The following is a 22,015-nucleotide window of genomic DNA, read 5'->3' as shown; positions in this document are numbered from 1 at the left end:
CAATCACTGATTCACTCACTCTTTCAGAGGCCAGCCTAATACAGGGAAGGGCAGTTTGATTCCTGCCCTTGTTAACATTGTTACAATGTATAATTTACTTATGAAACTAAACATATTCAGTTGAAAGTTGAAAAGTATAAAATATAAGCTACAAATGCCATGGCATACAAATAGATAAAAATACCAAACTACAAGGGGAGATACAAAATGCACACATACAAATTTTAAAACACAATTCCTTATCTTAAAGTGAAAGAGAGAAGAAGGAAGAAAAGGTAGAGAAAGAGAAACATATCCAAAGAGGGGAGAACAAATGCAGGCAGGAGGAAAAGGGGGCTTTCTGCTACAAGGCTAGGGACAGAAGTTGCACATAAACCAGTTTAAGTGATCAGAAACTGGTTTAAACCTGTAACTGAACACAAGCTTAGTGCACATAAACCAGTTTCAAAAAGGCTGAGACTGGCTTTAAGATAAACCTGGTTGAATGTAGTATCAGATTTAACTGATTTGGGTCAAACTGGTTCATGAAACTTCTGTCCCAGACCTCTTCCTGGTTCAAGTTAAATCACAGTCCCTCAGCATTGCAGCATGCTTTCAAGCCCTGGGCTGGGTTGGACTGTACTGGCTGCTCCAAAGAAGAGGGCAGGCCCCACACCTATGATCCCTAGCTGGAGTAGTGAGGGGTGGCTGACTAGTGGGGTAGGGGGGCAAGCCAGAGGCACCTGGAAGCAAAAAGAGGAAGTGATGAGCAACCCAGTTTCTTTGCCTCTATTTTCTTGAACAGGGACCGGGATATCCCGCCTACCAAAAGTAGGGACAATCTTGGGGATAGCTCTATCAAGCCTTCAGTCAGTGCAGATGTAGTTAGGGATCTTCTGGAAGGGCTAGACATTTTTAAATCTTCAGGGCCAGATGCCCACCACCCAAGGGTGTTGAGGGAGCTGGCAGGGGTCATTGTGGAGCCCTTGGCCCAGCTGTATGAGCATTCATGGTCATCTGGCCAGGTGCCGGGGGATTGGAAACTGGCTAATGTGGTCCCAATTTTCAAGAAGGGGAGGAAGGAGAACCCAAGTAACCATAGGCCTGTAAGCCTCAACTCAGTGCTCGGGAAGATCTTGGAGAGAATTAACAAGGAGCACATCTGTGGGGGGCCTGCAGGGGAGGTCATGCTCAGGGGCAATCAGCATGGGTTCATCAAAGGCAGGTCCTGCGAGACCAACCTGATTGCCTTTTATGACCAAGTAACTAAATCCTTGGATGATGGTGTCACCGTGGACGTAGTCTTTCTAGACTTTAAGAAGACCTTTGATACTGTCTCTCACCCCATCCTCATCAATAAATTAAGCGACTGTGGCATTGATGCCTGCACAGTTGGATGGGTAAAAAATTAGCTGATGGGGTGTACCCAGAGAGTAGTGGTGGATGGGTTGTACTCAACCTGGTGAGATGTGAGCAGTGGGGTACCTCAGGGCTCAGTCCTCGGGCCCGCACTATTTAACATCTTCATCAGCAACTTGGACGAGGGGATGGAAAGCACGCTGTCCAAGTTTGCTGATGACACTAAGATGTAGGGCGAGGTGGACACACTTGAAGGGAGAGAGAGGCTGCAACTAGATTTAGACAGACTACAAAAGAGGGCAGACCAGAATAGGATGGGGTTCAACATAGACAAATGCAGGGTGCTGCACCTTGGGAGAAGGAATCCCCAGCATACATACAGGCTGGGGAGTTCCCTTCTTGAAAGCACAGAGGCGGAAAGGGATCTTGGAGTCATTATTGACGCCAAGATGAACATTAGTCAAAAATGCCAGACTGCAGCCAGCAAGGCCAACCATACCTTGTCATGCATCCAAAGGTGCTTCTTAAGCTGGTCCAGAGAGGTGATACTCCCCCTCTATGCAACTTTGGTCAGGCCCCAGTTGGAGTACTGCGTCCAGTACTGGGCGCTGCACTTTAAAAGGGATGTGACCAGCCTGGAGAGGGTTCAGAGGAGGGCCACCCGCTTGGTGAGAGGGCAGCAGGACAGACCCTATGAAGAGAGACTGAGGGACCTGAACCTGTTCAGCCTCAGCAAAAGGAGGCTGAGGGGGGACCTGGTGGCTGCCTACAAGCTCATCAGGGGAGATCAACAGCAAATAGGTAGAGCCCCTTTCTCCCCAGCACCACCTGGGGTGATGAGGAACAATGGTAATAACCTGATGGAGAATAGGTTTAGGTTAGAGATCAGAAGGCAATATTTTACAGTTAGGGTGGCCAAAATCTGGAACCAGCTTCCCAGGGAATTGGTCCTCGCCCCTACCTTGGATAAATTCAAGAGCAGGTTGGATGATCACCTGTCTGGGGTCTTGTGAACCCAGCATTCATTCCTGCCTGTGGCAGGGGGTCAGGCTAGATGATCTGTTCAGGTTCCTCCTGACCCTAGCTACTATGAAACTATGAAACCCTGCAGAGTCTGCTGCTCATCACTTCCTCTTTCTGCTTCCAGGTACCTCTGGGATTTGCAGTCTATGGTTGCAACCAGCAGTAAATTTGAGTGGGGAAGGGGTGCTTACCACCCCTTCTTGGCCCCAGCCCCCAGCTGGGGTTTGCCTGAGGGGAAGGCAGTCATCACCCCCACCTCCCTCCTCCCCCCCCGCCCACAAATCCCAGAGACCTTGGGGGCAGCAGAAAGAAGAAGTGAGCACACAGCCAGAGAGTTGTGCTCTAGCCCCCCTTCCCTGGGCCCCGCCCCCTGGCTTCTGGTCTGAGCCACTGCAGGCATGTAGCTGCATTTCCTGAATAAAAGATAAATGTCTGTTCACTTCTTTTTCAATTTAATCTGTTCATCTTAGAATAAACTGCAAAGACTGAATCAATTCAGCCTTGTTCTTTTGGACCATCTGTACCTAACCCCAAACTCCAGACACTTAAGTACCACTTATACAGATTTTACTTCCTAATCAACTTTGCACAATAGGGGAAGAAGAGGAATAACTACCTATCCTTTAGGCCAACCGTCAATTTGTTATGGCACTTGCCCAGGAAACAGGATATAGAGGTTCTAAGCCACCTGCAGTCATGGGGGCATGAACCCGCAACTCTGACGTGCCAGGAGACTGTGTTAAGCACTAGGCCATGGCGTAGGCAGGCCCTGCTGAAGCTAGCCCATCTGGCAGTCAAGAGGGAAAAATATGTAATGCCAGAAAGACAACACTGAAGAGGCCACCACCTACTTTATGATCCAGTGAGGTGGCCACTGCCCTCAGAGAGAGAAGGTCCTGGGTTCTGACCCTTGCTCCAAGCTCTTTATGTTGTTTACACATTTTAGACACTGAGAGCACATCTACACATTGCCCCATGGTGATGTGCTACCTCACTGTACGGCGCATTATGACAACATAGCAATCAGGATCTACACATGATCACCAGCTACATCACTGTAGCAGTTCACTCCCTCGGTATTGTGTGCTACTGCGGCAACGTAGCAGCAAAATCTAACCATGCACCATACGCACAGCACAGTAGCTGTAGCAACATCACTGTACAGAGGTGTATAGACATGCCCTGACTGTCTAAAGAAGTGGGCATGCCTTAACCACAATAACCAGGTGGACCATGTAGGCTTGAACAGGAAAGAAGGCCTATTTACTCTGTAACCATTTTACCTCAGTGGTGTGATGTCACAAACACCAGGGTAAATCTGTACTTTTTCAGCTTGCATTCAACAAGAGGGAGATACCAAAGTAAGCTCTCGTAACCAAAATAAGCAGGAGAATTTCTCCAGCTGAACGGTGCAGGAAAGCAATTTAATTATAAAAGGCAGGGACATTTCTACTTGCATATGTGTATTTCGGCAAATTGCATGAAATGAAGAGAACATACAAAGGCTATGTAGCAACTGAATACAGTTTCAGCAAAATATTGCATAATTTAAATTTATCTGAAAAGCAGCAATTCTTCAAATTGACAACCACCGTCCTGGACCCAAACCTGTTTCTTCTCCTGAAATCAAAAGATGATCCATTATTGAGCCAGCACTTCCTTTTGTGTAACCGGATGGAGACCAGTGAAGTCAATATTGGAAAGATGACTTTTTGTTCTACTAGAATGGAGTTATCCCGTTTTAAAATGGTGAATCTGGGCCACCACTGACTTTACTCGGAGTAGGATATGGTCAGTGTTAAGAGTCTGTGTGTTTAAGAAATTCAAGCATTTCAGTCAGATACACTTTCATGCTAATTTTTTTTTATTATTATTATTATTTTTAAGTATTTTCTATAGACTAATTAGGGCAGAAGTTAATTCTGAATCCTTATTTATGTGTTTGAAGATTCAGATTTATCAGTGGTTTGTTTAATAAGATGCTGCTTTAAAAACTGTTTATCTGGTGACTCTCTTTCCTCTTAAATTACATTTTATTTCTTAACCATGGGAATGGTCAGTTTGTCAGCATCATTGAGCTAACCCTTGAGAAGATTTAGCAGATGTAGCAGCATAGACAAAAGAGCAACTATTTGTATTAAAGAAATGTATTAGCTGATGCTGCTAAGCATAATTCATCCAAGATAAATTTTGATCTGATGTTCAAATGTAACCATTAGCAACTAAAAATACATATCCTGCTTATCTAGTTTTAACCCTAGATGGGAGAAAAATAATTTCAAATGGTTCTGAATTTCTTGTGGTGTAACAATTTTTTATTCCCCTTGAGCCACTAAAACCAAACCATCTTATTAGAGAATAATAGACCAACTGGGATATGAAGAAGGAATAACTGTTCCTTATTGAAATGGCTGGTAGAAGGGCTGTGGCTATGTAAAAGAAGGTGTGTCCAGATTAGTTTTGGTCTTGCTCTGTACTGGAGGAGAGCAAAGGTAACATGAAGACTCAGACCCTTCCCTGACCTGCTGTGTGCATCCTTCGGGTGCAGCAGAGGATCTGGGTCTTCGCCTCTGTAAATGATACCCACGGAGACCGTGAAATACCTAAGCCAATGCATCCCCCTTCATTTCTTTTACTGTTCCAACTGCCTCACACATGGTAACTCTCTAAATCATCCTAATGTAATTTTCCATAACTAAGGAACTACAGCAAGGCCTGTAATTAGCAGTGCATCATCTACATGTACCTATAGATTGGAGCCTCACTTAAACAAGGATTATCTAATCATATGTTTTTTACAGTGCCCAGGAAAACATGGTCTTGATCCAGTTAAATCCTTTGAGCTGCTTATTGTTACCCCTTATTTAGCCAATGTCAGCCAACTACCAAGCACTGGCACTTTTGATAACCTCCAGGTTGGATGGGCAGTGCTATATTCTAGATCAGTGGCTCCCAACCTTTTTTTGCTGCAACCCTAAATCCAGGTTGTGACCCCCACCCCCACCCCGCCGCCGGCTCACTCATGCCCAGCGGTGCCAGCAGAGCCTGGGCCAGGCTGGGATTGCGGGGCAAAGAGGCAACAAGAGCCATATGGACCGTGCGCTGGAAAAGCCCCACAGGTGGGAGGGGTGGAGCAAGGAGCAGGTCCCCCCACCCCCCGTGACCCTGATTTGGGTCATGCCCCGAGGTTGGTAGCTACTGATCTAGATGAAAATTGCTTTTTTTACCCATATAAACAAGTCTGAAAACACAGGTAAGCACAAATGGCAAATATATAGGTTATGCTTTCTGCAGGGCATCTCGGCCTGGCCTCAGTGGTTCTTGGAAAACTATTCTATTCCAAGATTTTGCTCCAACTATTGGGAATTAAACAGACACAACTCTATCTACCACAGCTTCTCTCAGACGGCTACTGTACAGCAATACTAAAAACAATTCAGCACATCTTCAAAGACTAAACACTTGCTTGTACGCTAAAGCAAAGCTCTTAGAAGTCTGTACAACAGTGCCATCTGGTGACAAGTCCCTTATAGACAAAACATACACACACATAACAACAAAAATTAACATTTTAAGTCAATAATATTATATTTCTACTTCCCAGCTCTGGCCACTATGGTAGACAACACAATGTACCAGCAACAACCTCAGTCACCTGAATCCACTCCTTTCAGTGTGAAAGTCACATTTATACATAGGCACAATAGTCAGGCCAAGTTACAAGGAGAGTGAGGGAAAGGAAAGGAAAAGGCATTTGTTCCTCATATGAAGGATTATACACAATATTATTTAAGCTATAATTTGAGGAATTATACTCCTTCTTGTACATGCTGCCAAGCAAGCAGACAGAGCTTCTTAATAAGAAAGCCCCTATCACATTCTTCCTCCTTTACCATGAAGTAATAGCCCTTCAAATTCATTGCTTATATTACCATGTGTTTGAATTCAGTATTGCAAGGTACTAAAGAAAGTAGAATTAACATTCCTGAACTAATCCTCCTTACATATCTGTCAAGTTAATATTACTCCTATTTTACAGATGAGAAAACTGAGTTATCAAGATTAATAAGTACCTGAGGTTACGGAGGAGGCCAGTGACAGAAAATGGTCAGAGTACAGGACTTGTTTCCCAATCCTCTGTTCTACCTGCTGGAGAAGACATCCAATGAGAGCTCCTCAAACACTCTCCTGAATACCCAGCTCCTGATCTAGTCATTATAACTCTTCATTAAGCTCCTGAATGACAGCTCCTGAATATGCCATTTAACATTTCACAAAAATATGTAAAGTATAAGCCCACACTAGCATGGCTCTGAATATTTTTGCGACAGGTACAGAATGGAAAGGAATTAAAAGAGAACATGAACTCATTCATTTTTAGCAGATTGGAAAGTCTTTATATTAATCTTCTCATCTTTTCCTCCCACCTCCTCACACATATTTGCCCTGGGGATACATCTTTCCAGTGAGAAGTTATAAATATTCCAATTACTTACGACATAGTTTAAAATTAATTTCCAGAATAAAATTTTAAAAATAGAAAAATGGGATTGTTTAAACTTTTAGCACCAATAACAAGATGTCCCCAATTGCAAGGATAGACACACAAGTCTAGTAAGTTTATAAGTGCATTATTTAATGCCCAATTACAATGGGATATTGGTAGAATATGAAGAATAAACAAGTTAATTATTTTTTTTCCAAAGCTGTTAAGCAAAGAACAACACATTATTTCAAAGCAGTGTTAAAAATGTAGTGTTATCAGAAAATTAATCTCTACTGAATATTTACAGATTTAAAACTAGTACAAATAAAATTTGAGCTTCAAATGTCTAGGTGGGGCAGAAGGAAAGTAATTCACTTTCATGTTTTTGAGAAATGCCATTTTGAGAACAAAGGAAACAAAAAGAGTCTTTTTATTCATTAAACAGGAACATTAGAAGCTACAGATCCAGATCCTCCACTGTAATGCACGAGCATTTTATTTATATAATGTAGCTACATGGCAGTGATCTTTCTTTGATTCCAAAATATGACCTGAATTATAGAATTGATTGGAAGGTTTTCAGGTACATTGTGATGCACAGAGGTTGAAAACCCTAGAAATAGTAGCTTAACCTTGCTTATCTCATTAAGAGTTTTATTATACCCTGTTTTAGAAAAAAAAATCTTTTCAATTTCCAGTATACAAATCTATACGATGCAGACTGAAGTGACAAAAATATTGACCTTGACTGTCAGTTTAACAGTTTAGCTAATATTAAAGGAACTGAGAGAAACATTTTTAAAAGATTATTTTCACTAATAAAAACATATTTTATAATGAAGGAGAGGTGGTCAAGGTTGTTTTGTTTTTTTTTAATTTAACGTAGATGGAAAAAAGAAGGTCAACATTAAAAAGTGATGTTTTCTTTTATCCAAACCAAGTTGGTTTATGGAAGAGTGGAGGATCATTGATTCATGAACATTTTCATCACAGCTGAGCATAGGAATTATTTTAGAATCTTGAAAATTCTTCTGCCTCATGCTTTGAATCTTGAAAACTCAAAGTCAGCTTCCCATGCAGACTTTGATCAAAGTATTACTTATTTATGTACATTGTATTCCAACCAGTGAACTTAAAGCCATTGAAAAAAATTGCCAATTTTTCCAAAATTGTACTAATTCTCCACTAGATACCAATATGAGTTACATAAACTTAACTAATAACGTCAGCTACTTCAGACTGGGTACCCAAAAGATGAAGCATCCAAAGGACTGGATTTTCAGAATTCCATCTTGCAACTAAATTTGGGCCCTAAAATATGAGACAATACCACTAGCTACTTTTGAAATATGTTCTGTAAATTCAACAGAATGGGATATTGGCTCCTCTTAGTGTGGGAATTAATAAATCCAACTTGTGTTAATGAAAGCTACATGTTAAAAAGAGAGAAACCTGTATAGCTCTAACTATACCTTTAAACTTTAAAAGGAAATTGTAATCACATTACACAGACATGTATACTTAACCTTAAAAACTCTCCTTTAAAACCATGTGTATCTGAATGGAACCTGGATTTCTTAATCCCAAATTATCTCTCCTCTGACTTAATTTTTAAAAGCAGCAGATGATCATTTAATGATTATGCAGAGCCTTGTCCTTTAACAAAAAAACCCCATTACCCTCTTCCATAACTTCTGACTTGATTGAGTTTAGTGGGTTTCTGAAATATATTAATTTAAAAACAAAAGATAAGATGTAATGGACTGTGAAAATACTTTAAGTCTGTGAAGAATAACATTGAAAAGCACCTAATAAAGGGCCACTTATTTGAATGCAACTTCTGAATCTTTCACTTTGTTATAAATCAAGGAAAAGCAAAGTTCTAGCTAGATATTTATATTAATCCATATACAGACAAACACAGCTGACAGACATGAATGGCAAGTACTGCATTTCATATGCCACTGGCTTATATTGCAAATTTTATTCTTAAAATCAGAGGCAAAACTGAAGGTCAATGGAGGCATCAGGCATGAAAAAAATCTCAACGTATTGATACTATACATAAATAAATTTAAGAAAGCTCCTGTGTATGGAAGGTTTTGTTACTGTGGAGTTAGGTTAATGGAAATTGTTTTTCAGCCTTAACACTTCATTCAGATTCCACCAAAAGTTACACATACAAAAAGCGTGAATTTAACTAAGGGAAATGGGAAAAAAGGTGAAAGTGCTAACATTCTGATGAAGTTTGGCCAGCTACACCTTATATGATAGTGGGTGCTTCTACATATTCATTTCATGCACAGTGGTTATTGCACATTTAATTTAGTACTTCTATAATCACATGCTAAATAAATGTGCAGCAACCACAGGTACTGTGCAATAGTGCTGGTGTACACCTTTCAAAGGGATGCTACTACACAATAGCCTAATAATACTGTGCAGTAGGGTATTAGCACTGTTTGTGCTGTGACGCCCTACTGCGCAGAAATATCATGCTACTGTACTGTTAGAGTCTCATAGACGTGCCCAGTGATCATTAAGGACTCACCTTCACCATAAGTAACTTTTGAAAGAAAATGACAGCAAATCTTTAGAAAAATGTCTCTCAGTTTTACTCTTGTATTCATTAAAAAGGTGAAAGTTTCCCACCCTTTAATTTTCTGAATCACAGAAGTGGTGTTTAGCAGTGGCGTACCATGGGTTTCCAATGCCCAGGGACCAATGCTTATATTTGCACCCCCCCCATCTGCAGCCGATCGCCAACTGGGGGATGGAAACTGTCGCCAGGCCCTGAAACACCAGCAATGAATTGGAAGTGCTGCAAGGGGACCAAGTATCCCGGCCGGTGCCCCCCCAACAGGCCAGCACTCAGGGGCATGGCTCCTCCCACCCCCCCTCAATACATCACTGGTATTTAGTGATCTTAATGGTAACTAACGTGAAGCTAGAGTTGAAAGGGAATTCAATAATTCTGTTTTATTAGCAACATTGTATGCCAAAATATGGCTTCAATATTGTCATCATAAATGCATGTCCATGTGCATTAATCATGTTTCCTCAGGGTATGTATGTATGTATTTAACTACCCCCTTTCCATATTATCTCCAATAATGAAGATTTTACAGGATATATTTGGTTTTCATCACTTGGACAACTTTCTTGCCTTCAAATTATGCTCCATATAGCAACATTTTTTAACCACCCCCCAACTATCACAAAAGATGGCATAGGTAAAGCCAGGCCCTGAAAATGGAACATGCCATCATTTGGTTGGTGAGTGAGACACAGTAGAACACAGCAGGAAGTTGGCTTGGTACTGATACCTGTAATTAAACAACATTTTCCTCTGGCCCTCTGCTCCAGAAATTTAGGAGCAGGGTGAATGGGGGAGCAGGGCCCCACTGAGGATGGCTATGCTGATACAGTGCTGTTTGCCCTGCCAACACTCCTGCCACCTTGCCTCCTACCACTGGATCCTAATCCAGCCCACCAGGAGCCCTACAGTTTGGATCTGGTCCAGGGCGAAAGGCAAGTTTGACATCTTTGCTTTAAAGTATAGGACTACTCTTTGAAAAGGAAAGCTTTTAGTAAACTGCCTTATAATGTAAAAAAACAAACAAGGAAACCACAGAACATATTCCTCTCCCCACAGCCACACACACACACACACACACACACACACACACACACTTCCTGTTTTTTCTCAGGATTTGTGATTATAATAAGATGCTGAAATTCACAGTAGTATCTTTAGGGCAAAACAAAGAAAGGAGGAAGATAATGATAGGAAGCCTCCTTTTTCCTTACAGGGATTGTAGTGGAAAAAAAAATTGCTCAGGTATTTCAGTGGAGTCAGATCTTTGAGATTAGTCAGCCTTGTTCTCCCCAAAAAGGGGCTCTCTTTCCTCTAGGGTTGCAGCGCATGTTCATACTCACACACACACACACACACTAAAATTGAAGTAAGAAAAGAAGAGCTCCAACTATAAATGCATTCAGTTTTTTTTACAGCAGACAGAGATGTCATTGCATATGTAAAATGCTATAATTAATCCTTTCCAGCTCCCCTGTCTCTATGGTACAACATAACTATAGGTTGTCTATCACCTAGTGACTTCCACAGGTGAGTAATTATTATGATAATTAATAGTCAGAGAAATTACTAGGACAGCCCTATAGTGTTTTACATAAAGAAAACTTGCTATTTATTGTGTGAACTTTGCATTGTCACCTAAAATCTATGTTTTTGTGACAACCTTCCCAAATCAAAATTACTGTTAAAGCATTGCATGCTCCTGCGAGAGCATAGCATTTATCTCAGTCTTTGTCAAATAAACAAATATTTAAACGTAAGTGATATTGGAAAGATCATTTGAAGCTTGTGAAAGCCTGAAATGTAATACAGCATGCAAAAAATAGAATCATAAGAATAGCTTGGAGCAGCAAGGGATGGCTGGAAAAAGTGTAGTAATTGTACCTCTGGGGAGTTAGGACACACCATGACTTTCTTCAATTATTTGTTTATAATGTGGCATGCAGTCCTTTTTCAAGAGGCTGAACAGTTTTAACATCAACTCCCTGGTTCATACAGAATTATTTGATGGTTCTAAAATTTTACTACTTGAATTTTCAACCAGTCTCCATCTAAAGGCAGGTATTGAACAGTACGTACCCTAGCAAATGAATAAGGCACCAGCCCCAGGTACCATCTTACAGGGGGCACCAGAACTGCAACCCCCCCAACATTGGATTGTTAGTCATGGGAGGAATAGCCCAAGGGTACCTGGCTATAGAAGCTGGACAGGCACATCCCCTCACCCAACAGTATATTGGAGGGATTGGGGGGGGGGGAAGGCAAGCAGAATGAAATCTGCCCCCCTCCCTAGGGGGAGTCTTTGCCATAGCAAGTGTAGCCCTGCTCCCAGTAGCACATCTGAGAAGTGAAGGGGAGTGAGCAGGGCATGAGGGACAGCTCCCAGGAAACCTGCACTGTGGGGCTGCTATACCTGGTATGCAGCAAGCCTGTACCCCAGCAGCAACAGCAGCCTGAGCTCATCCTATTTCATCATCAGCCACAACAGTAGCAATTGCCACTTGAGGGAGGAACAGGGACAGGTCACAGTCCATCCCTCCGCAGCCCAGTGGTCTGCATAAGCCCCCACCCCAGGTATTGAAGAAGCTCACTACATCTCCGATTCCTCTCCCCCCCAACAATTTCTCTGGACTACTACTTGAACCTTACCTGTTTGATAATATTCTTCTCCTTACTGCTCATTCCAGCATCTGTATCTCTAAAACTTCTCCTAAGCACCCCACCACATCTCCAGCTTTTCCTTGTTCCTGCCTGGGCCTCAAACTCTTATAGTACTGCTTGCTGAATGGACATATGGTCAAAGCTGGGGGAGGAGATCAGGCCTTTCATTAAACATTTGCAGCCTGCTTCCATGTGGGGATGTATGCCCTATCATATTATAGCAAATTAGAAACTAAGATGACAGAAAAATTAAATTCCCTATTTGTTCTCACTTACATTTCAACTTGCAACTACTGGCTGTATGGCCCAATGCATAACACACTGAACAGACTCATGAGGCCTGATTTCTAGTCTTTGCTCTGCTACTGACCTTCTTGGTGTGACCTTGGGGAGGTCATTTTTTTCTTCCTTGGCTATTTAAATAACAGGTCAGAACTGTTCGTTGTTTTACTTAAGTACAATGCCTAGCACTATTATTTTTCATTTGCATTATGCTAGCACCTAGGGATCCTACTCAGGGATCAAGCTCCCATTGTGCTAGGTATTGTACAGAAATGCATCAACAGAAAAGTCTCTCCTCCAGGGTGCTCCCAATCTACATGACAGACAGTACTTAAGTGGAGGAGGAAAGAAAAAAGGACAAATTGGGTGTGAGAATGAAGTAACAAAATGAATAGAGTAGAGCAGAATAGCAGAAGTTACAGCTCAACAATTGCCTAACCAATGCCAGACAAAAGTGATTTGAAGGCATCACAGCAGACACAAGTTTTAAGGGAGGATGTAAAAGAGGATAAGAGTGTAGTTTTAAAAATATTGGTGTAACCCTGGGCGTGACACTACATGTGCCCTCACCTGAATAATGGGATTCTGGGGTACCCAGTAGCCAGTAGCCCTGCCCAGCCCCCCTGGGAAGCTGCTGCATTGCCCCCGAGTGGAGAGCCTCCCCTTACAATCAAGCACCCTTGCAGACAGTTCTCAAACTATTTACAAAGTTTAATTATTTACAACATAACAAATAATCATTAAATAAGCACATGGATATACTGTCTAATAAACCCCGAAGAATTTATTTACACAGTTTCTCACTTGCACACGGTGTACTGGGGATCCCGTGTGCGCTGCCTCTGGCGGGGTATCTCAGGGAGTGGGACTGTCTGTGTCCCTGCATGTGGTCTGTGGATGCTCCCTGGCACTGGTGTCCGTCTCTGTGCTCCTGGGCTCTCTGGGCAGCAAGCAGCAGCTCCTCTGCAGTTCCTGCAAGATGGCCTTCCCCTGCCCTTGACCCCCTTCCCTGGTTCTGCTGTAAGCAGTGTCTGGGCTGCAGGCTATAGCAACCCTCCTGCCCCACACAGCCTCATAGCCCCTGCAACTGCAGCCCCTCTTTGGGCTTTGCCTGCCCCTGGGGCCCCTCACCCCTTGGGGAAACTAGGGCAGACTCCGGCAGTCCCCACCCCGGCTCTGCTGTGCTCACCCAGCCACACCAGCTGCAGTCAGGTCTCTCCAGACTTGGATTCTCCACACCAGCAGTCCCTGCCTGCTGCTGCCACTGCAGCTTCTCCACTGCTGCTCCTGTGGGCCTCTCTCAGGGGCTCTCCGAGGGACCACTGCGCTGAGACTCTGAATCCGGTCTCCAGCCTGTCCCTCAGCCCCCTCTCTCTCTTGTCCCCTCCCCACCCCCCCGCGGGAAAAACTGCTCCCCCTTTTATCCAAGCGTCTCAACCAATCCCAGCTCAGGGCCCTTCCCAGGCTTTGGCTAACGGCTGTCTTTCAAAACTTTGCTGGGGTTACATCACCCCTCCCACTTCTAACAGGCCTGCTTCCAAAACAGCTTCACTTGCCCTCAGAGCCTACAGTGTCCCCTCTGGGACAAACTCTGTCTCTCTGCCAGGCAGCTCTTCCCATTCTGTTCAGGTGGGTCCATTTTTTAAAGGCTGCTACATCGGCATAGGATTTTTGTACATGCATGGATGGAAGACATGAAGGAAAGTGCAACAGAACCCTTGCCTTGTTATTGGGAGAAGGATGGGCAACAAGCAAAACCTGCTACCTTTTAAGAGTAGGGCCTCCATGGCCTGAAGGGATAGGAATGCAGGCAATACTTCCTTTAGGGAAAAGCCCTTGGAGGCAAGCAACCATAGGGAAAAAGAGGCAGACTCTTCAATCGCCAACAGCCCTGCCACAGGTATAGTGAATCCCATCAGGTCTGAAAGGGCTAATGAGGGACCACTGTGCCCACACTGAGTGATAGGATGGGCTGGCCAGAAGGGGTGAGACTTATGGGTATAAGAGAGATGCCCTCAGGCCTGTAGGGTGATGTTAGTACTGGCTGAGGAAAGATGAGGATCTCCCAGGGGGTACTTTTGTAAAAGCAGGGATTGTGGTAAAGTGAGCCCTGGGCATATAAAGGTGAAGAAGCCTCTATTCATGTTATCAGTTCTTCCATAGTGGGGAGAATTTAGTTCAGGTTATTCTTTGTATTGTTAGAACCTGAATGGGCCGGATTTTTCTTTTTCTTTCTTTTTTTTTTGGTGTGGTGATCAGGATTATAATATCCAGAGGACAGAGAGCAGCTGTAGGAATGGTTAGGAGGCCATACAAGGTTGCTGGAGAGGCGCTCCATGTTTGGCTCTGCCAAGGGCAGGGCACTATAACAGATAAAGAGAGAGAGAAAAAGAAGGAAACTGGGGCAGGCGGCAACCAAATAAGGCTAGAGCCTGAACCATAAGCTGAAGCCAAGAAGTTGGGCCAAAACAAGTAAGCCCAGGCAAGTGACATATAGCCAGAGTAACCTGTGGGCTTCAATGCTGAGGTTCAGTCATGCCTGCCAGGCATGAATAGTTTTGACTGGGTACAGGATCCACCTGCAGAAGAAAAGCAAGTAGGGCTCTGGTGGCAGACAGAAGGCTCAGAGGCCAGAGACTGATCACTCAGTCTACTATGCACCAAGGAGCCCCTTCCAGGATTCAGGCAGCCCACAATCATCAAAAAAAGGAACATCAAGGCATGGCAGAAAGGATAGAAAAGGGGGTTATACAGAGGACCTGGAGCAGGGGTAGGACTAGGATGTTCCACAGGGGACGTAACAACAGCCCTCAGGGAACATCCTGTCAAAGAAAGCACAGAAGTATTTGAGGGAGAAGTGGATATGCTGGTGGACAGAGATGTTCTTAGGACATTCAATCCATTTCCCAGTCATCTTTAAGGTTCTGGATAGGAACAAACCTAAAACTTTTCAAATATTCATGTAAAAATAAAAACACGGTGAAATGTCTATTTTCCAATTAAAGCCTGAGCTTTTGGGTATAGGACATATACACAGCATAGCCTTACTGTGAGAACATTGACTTAGGGAATGGGAGACCCCTGCTCAAATCCCTACTCTTCCTGATTTGGAGCAGAGATTTTCATCCCAGATCTCCCTAAACAAGGATCAATACTGTAGAGTGTAAGAATCTCTTTCCCCTTTCCCTGCTTCAATGGAATATCAGCTATTTCCATTGGTGATGTAGGCTGATGGCTAGAAAATGGTAGTTAGAGGTTTGCTTTTGGGAATTGGCTTGTAGGTAAAGTAGACACTGCGTTAGAACAATGACCCAGGGGAACAGCAAGGGTTAATTTGTTTTTTAAAAAACAAACAAAAAAACCTGTTTGTGACAAAGTTTCCTTCGAGACCCTCCAAGTCTGAAGCCAGCAGACACACAGGTTGGGATTCTGAAGACATGAGCAGTGTACCCAAACAGAGATAAGGAACTCTGCAACACTGGTGCCAGGTCATAGTGCCCAGCTGCAGAGCCCTTGGGATTTCTGGTTTTGGTAGATGGACCAAATTAGGAGAAACCGGCAAACAACCAAATTAGGATGTGTGCATGCGATAGGTTTGTGAAACAAAGCAATAGGCTAACAGGACACAATGTGAACAATATGACGACCACAGGGAGACCAATCAATGATGCCCAGAGATGAAGAGTCATCAGGGGAGAGAGAGAATACAAAAGGAGGGATTTCAGAGAATCAAAGGGTCCCGAAAAGGGTAACCCAAGGCTACCATAGATAGAAGGCACACTTCCAGCCTGTCTCACCCACCCCACTGAGGGAAGGTGGGTGTTAGCCTGAAACCTCCAGGCTACTGACATCTGACATTCAAAAAAGAATCCCAGGGTGAAGCTCAGGTACTGGCCAGATGTACCTTCCCTCTGATGACAGCTGTAGGACTAGCAAACATAGAACTGTTTACATTATTCTTATCTGCTACCACTGCATATCAATAAAATTGGCCTATTATTGAATGGAAAGGTTGTGGTCAATCTGAGGCCTTGGGCCCACCCAGAACAAGGTATTTGGGTCATAAATCCAATGCCAAAACAGGTTGCTATCTTTGGTAGGGTTAAGGCTGCTCTCAGGTAAGTGTTTAGCTCTGGTAGAACAAGGATACAGTTGGTTAGATGACAAAGAGCCTTGAAAAGGAGGCGCTATGTCTATTCTTTATATGTTGGAGGAAGAGCCCAATGGATGAATGCCAAAAGAGTCAATGATGTAGCAGTAAAAAAGGACAAAAAGATAACCATATCTATTGTGTTTTGAACAAACTTGAAGGAGTAAGCAGGGCCAGAGATGTACAGTAAAGAGCAAGGACACAGTTGAACAGTCAAGGAATAAAATGTTAAGGACCAAACAGAAGTACTACTGGATAGACAGAAAAAGCTGAACCTTAAGATGAAAACAGAAGCAACAAGAATAGGCTCCTGATTATATTTTATAATATAAAAATAGTGGTATATGAATTTTTAAAAGTTCAGAGCTTAGATACAGATAAGTATCTAAATGCTCATACAGTCACATACCCAGTCACATACCCAGTATCTCCACCCACAAATATCTGAAGATGCTGCACCTTCAGTAACTGGCTTGTATAGCTACTATCCACAATATTGGATTTACATAAATGTGTTCATAAATTATGATGGAATTGTTTATCAGCCAGCTGACGAGACAATGAATTACAGTCTGAATAACTAAAAGTTTCCAGTGTCTGGACACTCGCATTCACTGACAACAGATACTGTCATTTACATTTGCAGAGGAGGGGAGCAGGGTAGTGCATGGAGATTTTATTGGTTTCCTCTGCCAGGTACCAAACTGTCTACCTCCCCACTGAAACAGTTGATGCTCAAAAAGGTTTGCACCCCAGCTTGTGTGCGTCAGCATGCTACAATAAAGATAGGGCTGAAATCATCTTGAATAATCAGGTCTTTAAGGCTTATATAAATAAAGGAATTTTACAGATGGTAAAGGACACCATGGATCTGCACTCTGCTATCCAGCACCATCCTCAAAATCCATTCTTTTCATAGTCATTTTATGAGAACCAAATTCCTTTAATGGAAGGAACAAACCTTTAACTGGAAAGGCAAACCAGTATTTTGTCTGTATTCACTTCTCCTGTTTTATCTAGTGATTTTAACTGGTTTAATCTGAGAAGGCTCAGCAAGATCTATTACCCTTGGATCACCTCCCCCAGATTCTTTGTTTCATGGAGCTGGAATCCTGGTGAAGGGTTTCCTTGGGATTATGGGATGAGCAAAAGCCTTTTACAAAGATGGCACTTTCCCCTCCCACCTTTGCAAAGTCTAATCCACAGAGGCAGGTCCTGTCCTCACCAAAAAAAGAGACAGGAAAAAGGAGGAGATCTTGTTTAGCAAGGTTGCAATTAAACTGGAATTAAATTACAGAGGAGAAATCAAGCATTATGTAAAAATTGATGGTTTGCAATCAAAACTGTGAGTTCTGTATTCCCTTGCCACGCTGAATGGTTTACACTATGGTAATCTAAGTTCTGAGCACTAGCCTTTCAGGCTACTTCTCAGTAGAGTGGTGCTATACTATGTTACATTACACTAGGATTCCTTTTGGTTTGAGTTCTAATCATATGACAAAATAGATTGAATTTGCATTTACACAGCATTTTATGATGTAAGCTTTTTAATATACTGCAGCTTGATACTGCACTGAATTACATTATCCCTAATGGGTCATCAGTTCTGAGATTTAGTATTTGATTTTGTTTTATTATCTTCCCTAGCTATATTCTATACCTAATTTTTCCCTGAAATGAACATTATTGATTTGCTTATTAAATACTGTCTGCCTAGTGTGAATTTTTCACACAAGAAGTATGATGAATCCTTCTTGAAAATAATGATTATCTGCAGCACAATACTTGAAATACTGGTTTCATAAGGAGGGTTTCAATGGATTTCAACTAAATACATTGTATAAAAAATGTCTTGTACCTTCTTTGCAAAATGCCAACACATGATTGTATCTCTTCAAGAAACAGAAATCAATAAATGATTATAGTCTTTAAAATTCAGCCCATTTCAGGGCTTGTTTCACAGACTGGTTTTTTTTTTCTCCATTTTGTTTTATCATCTACAGACTTTTCAAAAGGCATCCCAGTCCATATTAGTTTTGGCTAAAAAAATTTAATCACATTTTACATTAAGATTATCACATAAGGGTTCAATCTAGGTTTAAAATAACATCTGTGTAATTTAATAAAATATTTCATTCCTTATTCAAATATACTTACAGTTGCTATATACGTAGGTGAAATCATGGCCCCACTGAAGTCAGCTCCCATTTTTTTAAAAGTGACTTAGAAGTTTTAAAAGTTTATTCTAAATCCACATTTAAGCACTAGAGCTGGATTGAATATGCATTTTTTCTTGTGGAAAATTGACACTTTTGTTCCAAAAATCCCAAACCCATAAAACCAAGCATTTATTTTGCAAGAATAAAAATAAAAGATTTTTTTTTGTATTGGGATTGACCTAAATCAAAATTTTGTTTCAGGGCATTTTCATATGAAATGTTGGTCTAAAAAGACACAGTGTCTCTATGGCATTGTAGTTTGGGTTCCCTCATGACCTCATTCTGCATGCCCAGCATATATCTCACACTATTCGTTAGGGTCTGCCAGCTTGCTTACCCTTTGCAGTGCATCTTGGGATTTGCTTAATTGTGAGGTAGCATACAAGATGCATGTCATCAAAGGCAGTGGTTCTCAAACTTTTTTCTACCAGGGCCTATCTGTAAACATCAGTGGCCAGTCCTGACCCAGTCCCCCTCAATCCCAACCCACTGCCCCCACCCCAGGCCCCAGCCTCCCTGTGTGTGGGGCACAGGGGGGCAAAGCAGCGTGTGGGGCATGGTAGGGGGCCCCAAGCATCCCCTCACAGGCTGGAACAAGCCACAGTTTCCCGCATTTTTATCCTTTAAAGGATCATTTATTTTTAAAGTTTGTTTGCGACCCTTTTGATATATTTTTGTGATCCACTTTTGGGTCACAACCCATGGATTGAGAAACGCTGATCGAGGGAGCAAGGCACGTGAAGGAAATTAGGAGCATGAAGAACTCAAACTACAAATCCTTCTTAGCAAAATACTCAATTTTTCTGACTTGAAAATTTCTGTTTTTGGCTAGAAATTGAAAGTTTTTATGGAAAAAAAACTACTGTTATTCTAAAACCAAATGTGACTGAAGATTTTTAAAGAAGCCACATTAATTGCCTAAATAAAATTTTTCATTTTAATAAGTTAAGAAGTTAGTTCCTAAATAAGTTCCCCATATTTTTGCTTCATTTAAGCATTTCTGACTATGGTTTATTGACCAGTAGTTAAGAGGGTACCTGAAGAGCATTATCCTTATGATCCTTAACTGTGTACCTTCAGATCGGTTGAGATACACTATGGACTCAAACCTTTTTATTAATATCAATAAGACTCCTTTTGAAAGGTGATTTATTTCTTTTTCATGTAGGCATGTAGACAACTAGAACTGCATATCTTATTTCCATTTATTTTGCTACCTCTGAAACGGCAAACCTGTGTTCTACACCCTACAAAATCAGAGATCAAGGCAGGAAGACGGGTCCTGCTCGGGTCAAGACATAAGGTATGTCTAAACTGAGTTTCAAGCGTTTGTGGGAACTGACCTTCTTAAGCACACCTCACCTATCTACTGACACACAAAGAGCCAACACAGAAATGCTGCCATGAAGCCACTACACAGTTATCCCCTGTGGCTACTCCCCAGCATGCTGGAAACAGTGGCTTGAAGAATGGTCAAAGGGAGCACCTCACTGCAGCATTGTCAAGTTTCCCATGCATGAGCCAAAATGTGCTTGAGGTTGGCCATCCCCAGGATGACTGGGGATATAACACAGTGTTAAAGAGAGGCCTAACTGAAAGGTTCTTTTAATTGAAAAAAATAAGGGGTGGGCATGGTGGTGGGTGTCTGACCATCACTGCTTGCAAGAAATGAACCAGAATTTAAATTTAAAGTAGGCAGAATGTTTAAGAAACATATAGAAATGACACAGCATGGCATATCTACACTGCAATTTAGCATCAAAACTGAACGTTAAGTATCCCAAGCCACATGAGACACTTCGCCTTATCTGCATTGGTGCACAGGTAAAAAAGAGACAATGGGCAAACTTCCTAGAAGGGCTGTGCTTGAGTTCTTCTAGGAATCAATCCACTCACTATTTGCCACTCCTCTACTTGACTAGAAAGAAGTGGTAAATGGACGAAGACTTAAGGTCAAGTGCTGGAAGGCTTCCTGTCTTTACAATATAGGTGACTTCTGAACACACTGCAGTGAGGTGTGATTTAGAAGGAGACTTGACCAGAGGCCCTCACACTCAGGACAACTTCCAAGGGCAAATTGAACTCCTCTGTGGAAGGGGTGAGGTGGTCAATTAAGTCATTTTAATTTGGAGGGTGAGTGGGTTTGGGTGAGAAACAAGACTTCAGAGAACTGCAGATAGTAATATAGACCTAGCATATATTTTCTTTAGAGTCTTCTATGTATTATTGATCATATTTTCAAAGCAGCTTAGCAGGCTGGGTGTTGAGTTATTTTAAAACTTTGATTTCAGGAATGAGAAAAAGCTATTTTCATACGGCCAGAGATATTTATCTCAGCAGGGGCTTCTAACTCATTAAGGATCAAATTTTCAAGAGATTTGTATTTGTATATTCAGAAGGGAATTTGCTTGACTACCTACCCATTTGCACATGAAATTGCCTGTGAACCTTAAGGCTGGAAGAATTTCCTGGAGCCTGAGGCTTTCAAAGCCACTCAAACATTCTTCAGATACATTAAGCTTCACAAAAAGTGTCTGCATTTTCTGAAGAACAAACCTTGGGGAAAAAGTGAAAGGCAAGGAACCAAGTCATGCTGCCCACTCAAATGCCCTAAGAGTTTCAGACGTTTTTTTAGGACATTAATCTTGGATGCATCTTGAAGGACTAGATTATTCTGTTTGAAAGGGACAGTACTGGACACTTCCTACATTGGGACTAATATAGTTCTTATGCACAGCAGACAAAAAAAAATAGGACACACAAGTAGAACCCACATACCTATCAACTAGCTGCAGAATTCAGTCCCATGCTATTCCTTCCAATTTGGCAGACAAAAATAGAAACAAAACATCAGATATTCAGCCATTCATCTCCCAGTGCCATGTGGCCATCAGCCAGATGCTGACAAAGCAAACTATCACCTAGGAAAGCTTCTGTCTTTCAGAAGTAGATCATCTTTAAGGGCACCTTTGCATGTGCAGAGATGCTGCTCCTACACACTGAAATTATAATGCATTGGAACAGACTCAATTGATAGAGTCTACTGGAGCATGGTAATTACCACACTCCAGCATCCTCATGCTTAAAAATGGCATTGGGGATGCTTAAACTAAAGCTCAATGAGCTTTAGTTAAATTGCCCCTGCTGCCATTTTTCAGTATAGGGATGTTGATACACATGATGCTCCATGTGTGTTAATTAGAGCATCTGTCAGTCCACCTTGTCCTGCTTTCTGCCTGATTTCAGACTGAGATTAAATG

At 42.1% G+C, this 22,015-nt stretch overlaps 1 long non-coding RNA gene across 2 annotated transcripts in view; it reads right to left on the bottom strand.

Annotated features, from left to right (window-relative positions):
* Positions 1-3,804: 3,804 nt before the first annotated feature.
* Positions 3,805-22,015, bottom strand: part of LOC106740212 (uncharacterized) — a 275,315-nt gene continuing 257,104 nt past the window's right edge. For both annotated transcript variants that reach the window (XR_009462707.1, XR_009462710.1), the window contains 2 exons: positions 6,435-6,510; positions 3,805-3,981 (listed from right to left, as the gene is read on the bottom strand). This is a non-coding gene — a long non-coding RNA (uncharacterized LOC106740212). The remainder of the gene's footprint in view (positions 3,982-6,434; positions 6,511-22,015) is intronic.

Source organism: Alligator mississippiensis, chromosome 5, assembly GCF_030867095.1.
Source record: "Alligator mississippiensis isolate rAllMis1 chromosome 5, rAllMis1, whole genome shotgun sequence".
Lineage (NCBI taxonomy): Eukaryota > Metazoa > Chordata > Crocodylia > Alligatoridae > Alligator > Alligator mississippiensis.
This window is presented reverse-complemented; position numbering and strand designations above follow the sequence as displayed.